Consider the following 13,829-nt stretch of genomic DNA (forward strand, 5'->3'; position numbering starts at 1 on the left):
GCTATTTATGGAATTCTAGACTATGTTATTTTTCCTTAGTATTTTGAAGTTACTATTGTCTTTGTACATCTATTATTGCTGATTACAGGACTCCTATTGGTTTGATTGTTGTTCTTTTGAAGGTAGTTTGTTTTTTCTCTTTTGTAGCTTTCATAATTCAACCCCCTCTTTTTTTGGTATTATGCAGCTTCACTACAGTATTTTATTGTGATTTTGTCTTTATTTAGTTTTGGAGATGATGAACTTTTTCAATCTAAGGATTTATATCTTCAGTTTTAGTGAAATTTTTTATATTATCCTTTTCTTGTTTTCTGTAGTCAGTTTTTCTCAGATGACTCTCACATGCTGGAACTTTTAATTTTCTTTCTATCTAAATTTCTCTTCCACATTTTTAAATGTCTTTGATACATTCTAGATGATTTCCTTAAATATACCTTCCAGTTCACTAAATTTCTCTTCTTCATTGTCTTGCGTGGTCTTTAACATATCATCCCCGCCACACCCCCCCGCCCCAACGCCGCCCCGGGATAGTCTTTTAATTCAGATTTCATTTTCAAATTTATACTTTTCGTAATATCCTGTTCCTGCCATTATTTTTTTTCATCAGGTTAATGGTTATAAACATTTATTTTAAAGTTTTTTTGGAATTGCTTTAGTATCCAAAGTTATTTTATTATGGCTGTTTGTTGCATTTAAAAACTTTCATAGCATTGAATTTCTTTGCATTCTTTGCAATCTTTTAATTTGGGTTCATCGGTCATAATTATATATTTATAGGTTACATGCTGGATTGTGGAAAGATCCTTTTGGGGTAGTTTTGTGTTTTACTCTGTCATGGATGTATGGACTCCACAACTTTGAACCACTTTTTATATTAATTTCTGAGTTTGAGTTTTCCTCATGGCTCAAAGAATTTTACATCTTGCCTGCATGCCTTGTAGGTAGGAAGTTCCGATTGTCATGGTTGATTCTACTTCCTGCTCATACCTCCCAAAAGCCTAAAGACAAAGCAAACTTTGTCTTTAGGCTTTTGGGAGTTTTTCTAGTTCCAGTCTGTACCTGGTCTTGCTTCATGGAGAAAGCTCAAGTCTTACAATCTTGACTTCTGTGTCAGTGCCAAAATCAACATCCACCTCTTCCTGAGGGACACAATGGCTTATTTTTCTGGCCCCTAGAAATGTATTTTTCTTATTTTAAGTCTAGCTATGTACTTTGAAAATTTTCCTCTAATTTTATCTAGAATTTCTGGATGTGTTTGAAGTGGGAGAAGAGACTTCACACCTCAGGTTAATCTGCCATCTTGGCTGGAATGTCCTCTTATTTTTTATTTTGTTATTTTTTTTAGATAAAATTGAGATTCTATTATATATATCCTTCTATTTACTGCTTTTTTTTACCTCTAAGAATTTATCATGAGTCTTACACCATATTAATCTTTTAAAGCATGATTCTATAGTAGTTCTTTACCACAGAATGGATTTATCATTTATCTAGGCAATCCCTGTTGTTTCATATAAAGGTTTTTTTTTTAATTATAAATAATGCTTCCATGAACATCTTTATGTATATATCTTTGTGAGCATCTCTGCTAGGGCTACCATTTTGGAAATGGAAGAATTAATGTATAACAGTATAGGATCTTTACAATTTGAATGACCAATTAAACAATAGTAATGGGAAGTCAAATGGATGTGTTAAAAATTTGTGAACATTAGGAAAAAAAAGGATAAGATGGTAAAAGGAGGATAAAATTATAATGGATTAGAACTTTATATCATTATAAACTTCAAACTCTGTTCATTTAGTTTGTTCAAACAACTATTTGAGACATGTTGAGAACTGTAACTAATGGGGAGGGATAAGAGATGAGTAAGGCATAGTTTCTGTTTTTCAGAAGAATCTAGGTGAACTTTCAATGAAGATAAATAGAACTACAAGGAACTCTAATAAAAAGGCAGCCATAAATAAGTAATATACTAAAGGTAACAGGAGAGTGCTGTGAAATCTCAGAAGGTTCTACTAAATCCATTTGGAAGAAGAGCCATCTCTATCTGATAATTTATGACCCTTAAAATGACAAAAAAGTCTACAGCCTGCCACCCTGAATAAGCCTGATCCTGTCTGATCTCGGAAGCTATGCAGGGTTAGGCCTGGTTAGTACTTGGATGGGAGACCAACTAGGAAGACCAGGTGCCGTAGGCATGAAAAATAAAAAATAAGGGATTGTAAGCTGACAGGGTCCTTGCAACCTATAAGGTCAACCAAGGGTTGCCTCCCCTATAAAAATAATTAATTAATACAATAAAATAAAATGACAAAAAATAATTTAAGCAACAAATGAGCACATGGCTATAGGAAGAATAGTTGCCTCAGTTAGTAATTCTGTGTCTATGATTATCTCAATAAGCATTTCCTTGTATGAGAGAATTGCCTCTTAACACTCCTGGTCCAAATGGTTTGTCACCATGTCGCCAGCCAGAACAACACTGGCAAGCCCTTTAAGCTTCCTTACAGAAGCCACACCCTAACAGTCCTCCGAACCTTCTCCTTCCCAGGAGAAACTTCATTGGTCTGGGTTTTCACCATCCTCATATGTGGCTCTGTGCTTCAGAGGAAGCTAGGCCCATACCCTGCTATAGGGTTCCAGTTCATCGAAGTCAATCATAGAACATTCCTCTGGCCAATGACTGGTTTAGGCATAGACATGTCAGTTTTGGCAGGAAGCAAATTTTGCTGGGGGCTTTCTTGAAAAGGTTTATTCACTGTCACAGCGGGGAAAAGATGCGATGGTCCTTCTTTCACTGGCCATCGCTGGGTCTGGATGTTGTATTTGGAACTGCTGCAGTCATCTATCAGGCTTTGGATGAAGTCATACATGGGAGAAGGGAATCTAAGAGAAAACCCTACTTAATATTGTGATAATAAATGCCCATATTGTTTGAGTTGTGTTTTCTATTACCTGAAGCAGAAATCTTCCTAACTGATGCGGGAAGTGAGGTCAGAAGATTTCAGAGCTGTCCCTTGGGACTTGTGTCACCTCTGGACAATCCTTACAGTATACTAAAGTGTCTCATGCAGGGATGCAGACAAAGTTCTAGATGAGTTGGGTTGCTTTCTCGTTTGTTGCCTTTGGACGGTTACTGGAATTACTGGATGTTTGCACTCCCATATCACAAGGTCTCTTTCCAAACTTTCTATTCCAACCTAAAAATAAGTTCTTCAAGTTGATTTTTGAATGGTTTAAAACCAAGAGAATTAATGATGTGCACAGTACTGATCCATGTATTTCCTATTTAGTTCTTTCGCCATGAAAATTAGGAAAAAATGTACAGTGAAAATTATTTTTGGCCAAATACGATGAAAAGTAAAAATTTCCACTTTCCAAATTTGATAAGATAGCTTATATTGATTGCCTCCTTAGTGCCTTCACTGTCTTGACCATAGCTTGTCACCCACTTTCAAACTTTTTTTTCCATTCATTGAGACTCTATATTTCCAAATGTTTTCCAAATGATCAACACCACCTCCCTTGTAAATAAAAAAGTTATAATATATTAGATTATATTGATTTTATAAATTCGAAATTTATAATTGGAGATTATGGGAGACAATTGCAATTTGAGATCATCTTGAGCAGTGAATCATTTGTTTTAGATTCCCTTAAGAGAATTGATTCACACTGAAAGTCGTTGCAAATTTAAGAATTTTGTTTATTTGCTTAAGCAGCTTGATTTGCAATCTCTAGATTCTTAAATATGTATGGTAGGAAATATGTTATTCAAAGTTCACAGAACAGCTAGTTTAACCTGGTTGAACATGTTAATGTATTGAAAATTTAAGATATATTAAGATTAGTATATAATATTCTTGTGTGCCTGTTTTAAAAACCCACTTTAGAAATAAATGCTATTTAAGTGAAGAATTAAAATGACAGTTTTTGTAACCCCGGAAGAACCCCATCATGGCTTGAATTTGAAGATCACTGCTTTTTAAAATTATTTATTCCAATACTTCTCATACCATGTAGCAATTATTTGATGAACTTTCAGGCTCCTTGAGCTGCTTAAAGGCAGGGCTTGTGTCTCATTTATGTCTGTGTTCCTGAGTTTAAGCATCCAGTTTTACTTTTCCATGGTTACACTTCATTAGACTGAGAATTTACCAAGGCAATATTCCTCATTCACTTAGCACAGTGCCCACTGCATAGTAGATCTATGGAACGAAGTCTTTACATTCCAGCAAACATTTCTCTGTCTAATCTTATCTGTTCAGTTTATAAAAGACCGAATTAGAGGTTGAGCTTATTGAGGCTTCTTTTATAGTCTGTGTATGCATATCCATTTATGGTAAATTTTGTTCTCTTCATGTAGATGATAAATAGATGCTTTTTGTAGACATTTAGAAAGTATAGAAAATTGCAAAGATAATCATTGTGAAACATTTGCATTTCCTTCCAGTCTTTCTTCTCTGTATATATTAATTATAATAAATGATATCTAAATCTTACTTTTTTCACTAACATTGTGGTTATTTCTCCACACCATTGAAAAGTTCTCAAAAACCTAATTTTAATTGCTTTGTGAGCTATTCCGTCTTGTGAAATTACCATAGTTAATTTAACACATTCTTTATCATTAGACATATAGTTTCTAATCTGCTTTTATAAATTATGCATTACAAAATGCTGTGATGTTCTTGCACATAAGGTGTCAACTGTCCAAAGATTTATTTGGGGTAAATTACTCAAAAAAAAAAAAAAAAAGAGTACTGGTCAAAGGTACAAACATTTAGAAGCTTTTGTGATATTTTTGCTTTAGATAAACTTATAAATATACCTATGATGTAGGAGAAGAAGTCCTGTCTGTTTGGTTGCAATTGGATAATTGTTGATACCTCAGTAAATGAACTCTTAAGGATTTTAGAATTTAGATGACAGTAAAAGCAACATTTAAGTTAGATTTATCAAATCAAGCAGCTAACAGAACTAGGCCACCTTGCTATTTAAGAGAATTGGCTTTCAGACATTTTATCTTGAGTTTCTTTTCCTTAGGGATTCATCCTCCAGAGCCTTCTGCAGCCCTGGTTCTTACTGGATTTACATTTCCTGAGTTTTATTTGCATCTGACCTTTCCCTAAAGAAGAACCTGGTCAGGCTTGCACTCCACTTAAGAACCAGCATCCATTTACTTTCTCGCAGGCTGACCTTGGTTTCTGGACTGAGGAACGCAGTCCTGATTTCTTCTTTTGATTTTGCATTAACAAAACTTTTTAAAGCTCAGATGTGCAGAAAGACTTGATATAGTGAGAACATCATTTTGATTCAGGGAAAGGATAATTTGTATATGGGGAAATGTTGAAACTAAATTCTTGCATATTAAAAAAATTTAACCTATTTACCCAGTCATGATTTGGGGCTTAGAAAAAATAACAGATAATTTGAAATTCATGTTATTATTTGATTTAAAATTATATCTTTCTTCATCTAGATCATATCAGTCTAATTTAAGAGAAACATTCAAGGGATTTGAATGGATTTTTTTTTTAATGTAAAGAAATGGCACTTTTTTTTTTTTTTTAAACAAATCGGCTTTTCACAGTGGCAGACTTGCAGCTGTTAACTAATCCCATAACGAGTGGTATTTACCCACACATTTTCCAAATTAAATACGGGTATATGCAGGCCTGGCTTAAGATCCTATAACACAGATACTTTACCTGCTAAGAAAAAAAAAATTAAAACCAAATCACCCCAAGGATTATAAACACTGAGGGAGAGTTGAGAATAAAAAAGCCAGAGAGAAGGGAATGGATATGACTTTGTAGAATGACCACTTGGGGCAGAGAGGGGAGGAGATTGCAGGGATGGTTAAGGAATAATGCAAGTGCCTCTGAGAGCATTACTTAGAAGATCTGATCAGTTATCCAAAAGAAATCAGGCTTGCATTTTTAGAACCTGGGTATTAAGAACTGCCATTCTGGCAAACACTGTTTAGAAACCCTCTTTCTTTCTTTCTTTCTTTCTTTCTTTCTTTCTTTCTTTCTTTCTTTCTTTCTTTCTTTCTTTCTTTCTTTCTTTCTTTCTTTCTTTCTTTCTTTCTTTCTTTCTTTCTTTCTTTCCTTTCTTTTCTTTCTCTTTTCTTTCTTCTTTCTTTTCTTTCTTTCTTTCTTTCTTTCTTTCTCTCTCTCTCTCTCTCTCTCTCTCTCTCTCTTTCTTTCTTTTTCTTTCTTTCTCTCTCTCTCACTCTCTTTTCTTTTCTTTCCTTTTTTTTTGTTAGGGGGTGTTAGAATTTTTTTCCCCCCAGAATTATTTACTTCTCCTTGCCTTTCTCTTTAAAATCTTTTTTCAGATAGTGAAATGACGTTTTTATATCTTTAGCTTAATTTGGATTCAATTCAATACAGTTTTTGAAAACAAGAAATTTATCCTGCACTGGGCTAAAACTTGGATTGCTAGAATGGCTGATTACCACATCTCCCCCTAGCCTGCAAATTTTTTTGAGAATCCCATTAAATTTTATTCAGGAGTCCCTTACCAGCCAAATGTATTGTTTCCATGGATACAATTAATGGGGAAAGCAATTTTATAAGACTGATGTAAAAAACGAGCACTTCATCAGCCCCCCTGCTGGTCACATTTAGAGACTAGAGCTCAGGAAGCCGGCTCTCTGTGGGGTTGGCAGAAGCTCTGTACTGTAAAGGGGGCAAAACAATGAAAGCAGAAGTCAGAAGTGACTTTTTAAGTGTAAGGAATTACCCCTGAAGACTTATTAGGAATTGGAAAATGCCACTAAATTGTGACACCTTTTCACATACTTCCCATTTACAGAATTCATTCTATGACAACCTTAAAAAACAAAAAGCAATCTATTTCTTAAAAATACAGACTTCCCTTCTACTTTAATTGCTGGGACAGGTTTCAGGATATTTTGTATATGACAGACAAACCCAAGAAAGAATGAAAATCTCAGTGAGATGAAGGATGTACTAATTTTTACCACAACATTTAAGTTAGGTAGTTACGACTCAATCAAAATTTCTCTCGACTAGCATTTTTATTTATTTTCTGAAATATATACAAGGTGAAATCCATATCACATCATCTCATTTTCAAAATATTAAAGTGTAGATAAAATAACCACAATGCAATTTCCTAAGCATTGAAGAATGTTTTTACTCTATTGCCCCTAGCCCAAGCCCGGAGCAGAAATTTAGAGAGATTTCCTGAAGAATTCAGGGCCCTATTGTACAATGGTCACATGATATTTTAATGACTATTAAAACAATTTTTTTTGTGACTACTGTAATTTGGGAAAGAAATGAGACTTGAACAATCTTGTGTTCAGTTTAATTACTATGCGACTTGTGACAATAGCGTTGCCTTTTTCCTATTTTTTGTGTGACTAGAAATATGGGATAAGCTAAACTTTTTAAAAAAATAATAATGTGTGAACAAGTATATTTTAGGGTGAATACATGTAGTTTAATTGCTTACAAGCAAATCCATTTAAGAAACTATTTGTTTATATTTTCGGTACCATAGCTATACTGTTTTTGTTTATGTTTTTGTTTTGAGATTGCTTGAAAGGGGGCTGCTAAAAAGATGTTTTCCCCTGCAGAGGGCACTCTGCCTCTATAAAATAAACCCGACCCAGGCAGCATTTGAGCATAGAGAACAAGTATGTATAATTATTTTTTAAGCTGTGAATGTAAATAATTCTTTTTCTTTTGAATAATGCTATGGGAAAAATTTTCTATATTAGAAAATTATAGATTATGTATAGCTCTATGCATGTGTTTTCCTCTTGCTCTTTTAATATGTTGTCTTGCTGACCAGTTTTTTTTAAAAGATTGAAGGCATTTTTGAATAAGCACTGAGCAAGAGCGATAACAAATAAGGTCCCAAATAGAGGGGGAAAATGATAATCAGGAGAATAAGAGAAATATCAGGCTGGCTTGTAGATTAAAAGTGTATTTATATTAAGAATTTGAGGGCCTACAAATTGCTGTACAAATGCAGAGAAAGTAAAACATACCACCTAATTTTTTTAAATGCAGAAATTAATTTCAGTTTAAAGAGGATTCTATCTGCAGCTGGAGATATTTAATCTGAAAAGTGTAAGAAAATAGGTATTTCTTAACCTAATATTTCTTTCGTGTTTGATGTATGTCTCTGTCTGAGAGAGGAATAGATTAAATAGAGGCAGCTATTCCAGAGGAGAGTCGGAACCTATGGAGAAGAGGAGCTGAAATACGTGTGTAACTGATGCACAGATAAATACAAGACAACAGAATTCCCAAACAGTTTAATCGCGGGTTTTCTGGACTTTACAGGGGAGGTTCCACTTTCTGCTGACCAGGAGAGAAGTGCTAGAGGTATTGTGAAGGCTTAGTTTAAGGATGTGTGAAAAATGATCAAGTGGCTAATGATCATTTCAATAGATCAGCTTCAATAGGCAAAATAAGCCACCTTCCCGGTATAGAAATTCATAAACACTGAAAAAAAAATTATATGGTTTTTGTTTATTGAAAAATCTAAAAAAGAAACATGTAAAGCACTCTTTAAAAACACAATAACTAAAATAGGAAAAATGCTCAAAAACTTATGTCTTGGGAATATTACAGGAATCTGCAGCTCATACCGATTTTCACATCGTGAATGCAAGTTTGGAAATACCTTTGAGAATTTCTCTTTCGCTGCTTGCTTTCCTATTTACTTGCCAGCATTTTCTCAGTTCTTTTTCTAAAGCAGTTTGAAAAATGTGATTTCGTGTTGAGATGCTTTTGTGGAGTGCAATTTATTTATTTGCTTCTCACCACATATGTTTTTATTAATGTGCAATTACTATATAGCAAGATAACCCCAGCACAAAATTTATTGTCTCTAAATGAAGAGGAGGGACAGTAAGTGGTTTAATTTTTGAAACTTATATTTTTGGAGCTGGCTCTCAAGTCATGCTGCTTTGTAGTCAGCGATTTATGACGGCTGCGGTTGAGCCAGGTGGAGCAAAAGCCGCAAAATGGCAGGACAATTACTATAAGGGAAGATCATGGAGGAGTCTTGTCAGTTTCCAATGTGAAATTTAATCAGGTTACGTAGAGTGATGTGATCTATCTTGTTAGCCCGTTCTGAACTATTTTGAAAATATAAATTATAATCCTCTCAAAATTAAAACATAGGGAGATTCAGAATTGTAGGTTATCATCCAGATGTTTATTTTGCTGCCACAAATTTTTATATTAGCAAGTTTATTTATATCAAATGGCCCATTCTATATCATATAGATATTGTACATTCACAATCATGGTAGTTAGTTTCCACCATTGAGAAAGAATTTTATTTTGGCAAGTTTATTATGGTCATATACTGTAGTCTCTTATACTGACATTGTTCTATCCTATCATAGTTGCCAAGGCCAACATTTGATTATTCTTTTCCAGAACTATAGAACAGGAATAATATGTTTACATATGTCAAAGTAGCTCATCTTCGAGGGGTATTTTCTCCCTGTGCTATCATAAACAGTTGAGCATTACTTATGCCCTTAATCTAAACAAATCCTAAAAAGTTATTTGTGTTGTGTCCTTTTGTTTTAAAGGAATACTACTTAAAACTCCTTGAGTATTAAAAATTAAATATGATAACAAGATATACAAAGTACTCTTAAGCCTCCCAGATATTTAGAGTTACAATGTCGGATAGATTTGTTATTTTTCACTAAAAATTGAAGACTTTCAATCTGTGAAATTTCTGTGCATTTTGTGTCACCAATACTGATACAACTTAAAAGAATGGTTCTCTTTCTCTCTTCATTCACAAACACACATGTATATATGTATATGTATATATAAAATACATAGCATCCCTTCCTACAAAAAATATGCGTACTTTCTTCCATGGCTAGTGAGATACACCTAATTAATTATTTGTAAATTAGTACCCTTTCCAAAATATGTTAACTTTTATGGTCTGTTAAGTGCATCATGCGCACTACAAACTCCAAACAGTTGAATTTGCCTTGTTCCTCCTAACACCGTGGGAACAGTACTTACAGAGAAAAGGGTGGGTGGCTTTTACATGGCTTGAAAATTTTAAATATTATTCCAACTCGTACATGTACACTATTAAGTGATCTTAACATCTTGATTTTTTTTAAAGGACTGTCTTAGAATTTTTAAATATACATTGAAGTTATGAAAAAGTATACCACATATTTTTTTTCCTGTCATCTCAAGAAAACTCAATTTAACTTTCGCATTCGATTTAAAAAGTAGAAGCATTCAGTGCTGTGATTACTCCTCAGTCTTGAGTCTGTAATTGTACTGCGTTTTCTCGCCACCTTCCACAGCGAGTGCAAAAAACCCACAGTGGGAACCCTGATTTTTCAGCCATTCTGTATCTTTGTTGCTCTTAGACTCTTAATTCCGCTTGAGTTTATAATATTTGCATTTGCTCTTGTTACACCAAAAGAAATTCTTTGGAATGCATATTCACTTTCTCCCCATTCCTTTCATTTGCAGATGAAAAGCAAATGCAGATTTTTAAAAAATAAATAAATACGATGTGGTTAGGACCATTCATCACACTCCCTGTCTGCTGGGTCTTTGTTTCTGTTTCATGCTGTGTGCATTACATTACATTTCTGAACCTGTTGTGAGTTTTTTTCCCCAGCATTTTTCTTTTGTAGTTTATTAAAATAAAAATATTTTCAGTCAGCAGAAATCCCATTGGTTCTTTCAGAAATCTTGCCCCACAGGCCTTTGCAGGACAAGAACAGATTGTCTGGAGCCTAATTCTGAGCATTGTTTTTTATGAGGAAATCAAAAGTATAATTGTTAAAACCCAGTGTGTCCTTTTATGTCTGAAAAGGAGAATTAAATTGCTGGTGGCAATGCAACAGGGGATAGAGAGAGAATGGATGTGAGGCAGGCCCTCTGGAATTGGGGTTTGCTGTTGAAAGTAAAGAGAGAATACACTTCAGAGTGTACCCAAGCGAGTGTGCATTTGGCAAGTAGACCATGGGTCCCAGCGAGTACAATGCAATGAGAATTGAAAAGGAATAAATACAATAAAATGGTCTCTTTGGCCACTCAGTTTGTTGCTGTCAAATTCTTTCTTAAAATTCTCAATTTGCAAATGGTGGAGTAAACATTTTCATTTAAACTTAGACAGTAAACTACCAAATACCTACCAACTGGCTCTTTCTGTGATAAAAGTCTTTATATCCCTGAGGGCTTTTTATTTAAACGTGTGATTTCTCAGCATTATTCATAACAAGACTGTTCTAGCTCTTTGACCTGTGCTTTCATATATAATTCTGAGGAGAAATAGGTTGAATTTTTTATTTCATTTGAGCTGATTTCACTTTCTGGATCTGATTACTAAGTGATGTATCTTGATTTGGGACTTGTTCTAGATTCTTGAATTTTGTGAAGTTCTAAGACCATCCCCAGAGGTCTGTCTTTCGTTGGAATGTTCAGACAATTTTGAATTTTGCCAAATGACATATGCCACGTCTGCATATTTTAGGGTACACATGTAAGACAAAAGATTCCTTGAAAACACCTTGTATTCTAAGTTTAATTGAGATGCAACAAAATAGATTAAAAAAAAAAAGAGTGTTGTGAATCCTGGCAAAATCTTAGCGGTGTGCTGTGGTGGACAAATGGTTAAAATATACACTCATTGGAGTATGAAGGCAGTTCTTCTTGGCTGTCAGATAGTTTGACCAGTGTCAGGCTATCCTGCCTGACGCGTGCAGCATACCTTCATTGCATCATAAATAAAACAGACAAATTACTTTTTTTTTTCTTCCTAGGATGGAATATGTACCATGAGAGGGGAGGGAAAGGGATTAAGCGGGGAGGGGTGATTTGGAGGGTCAGTAGGGGGAGTGAAGAATTAGAAGGGAAGGGGAAAAAGAGAGATCCTTTCAGCCCCTCTATGAATCTCGGAATGGCAGCAGAGAACAATGAGAAAACCAGGCAATTACCTAGAATCCTGTTCCCTTATCCAGACGTAGAAAATATATTCTTGCACCAGCTTTCCTTCCATCCCCCACTCCCCTCTGCCTCCTCCCCTTCCCTGTCTATCTAATTCATTTCTTTAGTGGAAGGCCCAGCAGATGTAACAAAGGGAGAAGGGTTTCTGATGATGGGCCACTCAGGACTTGAGGGCCCAGCCTTGCAGGTCTGCTGTGGGAAACATTTTTTTTATATTCTGTACCCTTACAGACTTTGGTAACCTCTGAAGCTGCAGCAGTGAAAAATGAGCAGAAAAGTATTTTACAGCCTGAACTCTTTTCCTGATTCCCTGAAAATCAAGTGATCAGGATGCTAAATCACTGGGCCCAAAAGCACCAAGCCAACTATATCCCTTCTGCCTTTGGAAATTCCATCCTAAGGTGTGCTAGGAATTCTGGGCTCTGAAACGATTTTACCGGAAACCTTCCTAAATTCCACTGAGGAATTTTGCTTTATTTCTTATAATTGTTGCAGTCCTGCAAGAGGCTCCCTCCCTACCCATTTTTTTTGCTTCAGTTAGGCACCAGTGAATGGAGATGCTAATAACACTGGAGATTTGACAGGTTCTGCTAGAGTGACTGGAAAGTGTGCCCTTTCTTCACTCCTGTGCTTTCTGGCCACCTGACCAAAGCACTGAAAACATGTATGGAAGGATGAGCTGTAAATGACTGCTTCCTCTGAGGCCTTTATAGTTGGAATGTGTGAGTCCCTTTATATGCTGTACAGAAGCTTTTGGTTAACCAGTCTATTGAAAAGTGACATTTAAGTGAGAATGTGTGTCTGAACCCCCATCGTTTACATTCCGAGATGGCAAGAGTGGACCTATATATGATTTTCTGTGTCCTCTATCCACCTTCTCCCACAATCGTCAAGACTTTGCATTGTTTTGAATGGTGATGGTTTATAATGCACCATCCCCACATCTTGTCATGACCAGTAGTTCATAAAGCAAGACAGCTGCCTGGGGTTAGGGTGTGGTCAGCAGCTGGTTACAAAAATTGCTCTCTACTCTTTACAGTGGCTGTGCAACCAGTATAAAAAGTGGAATACCCAGGCTTTCCCATGGCAACACTTACTCAAGATAGAGCCTGAAAGAGACTGAAGAATATTCTTGGAAAAACAATTAGCAAAATCTCAGAGGCCAGTAGATTCCCAAGACCACCTCTGTACATTAGCCAAAGAACAGTTGTTGGTATTCACTGGCTTATTTAACCCTTTAAATAAAATAGATTTACTAGAAATGCCATTGTTTTCAGGGGAGTAGTGGTGTTTTGTTTCAAAGTAGTTGCAAAGTGTTTTGGCATCTCTTATGCCTTAATGTGTGATTTACATCTTATACTATGTAGTTTTCACTGTATTTATTTTTACAACTTGGTCGTGAGTTAGGAAGGGCTGGAATCCTGGTTTAGACTTCTCTACATCATCTCATATATTTGCAGTTGGAGTTTGGTGCAGTTTTGACTCTTGCCTGGTGCAATGTCAGGGAAATCAATGACTGTTAGGTTAAGATTCAATTTCCTTAAGGGACAAAAATTTACAAGTAGTCTGGTGAGGTTTAATAAAATAAAAGCGTATCATATCACTTGGTAAACAGATGCCTAGAAAAGTTATAATTACTCTAGTATGTACTCATAAATATTTGTTGATTGAAGCTCCAGTTAAGTAAAGATAAGCCTAGACTAAGCAGCTACTTTCTCAAGAGTGTTATATTGTTTAGGACAAACCCCTAAAAATAAAGGTACTTCTGGGGAAATACTAGAAAATATGTTGGAAGATGACAGTGTTCAACTTAAAAAAAAGTCACCTGG

The 13,829-nt window shown here is 35.2% G+C and overlaps 1 pseudogene; it reads left to right on the plus strand.

The window, feature by feature from the left end:
- Positions 1 to 2,084: 2,084 nt before the first annotated feature.
- On the plus strand, positions 2,085 to 2,202 carry LOC112478236 (annotated as a pseudogene).
- The last annotated feature ends 11,627 nt before the right edge of the window (positions 2,203 to 13,829 follow it).

This window comes from Pteropus alecto, unplaced genomic scaffold (assembly GCF_000325575.1).
Source record: "Pteropus alecto unplaced genomic scaffold, ASM32557v1 scaffold42, whole genome shotgun sequence".
In the NCBI taxonomy this organism is placed as follows: domain Eukaryota; kingdom Metazoa; phylum Chordata; class Mammalia; order Chiroptera; family Pteropodidae; genus Pteropus; species Pteropus alecto.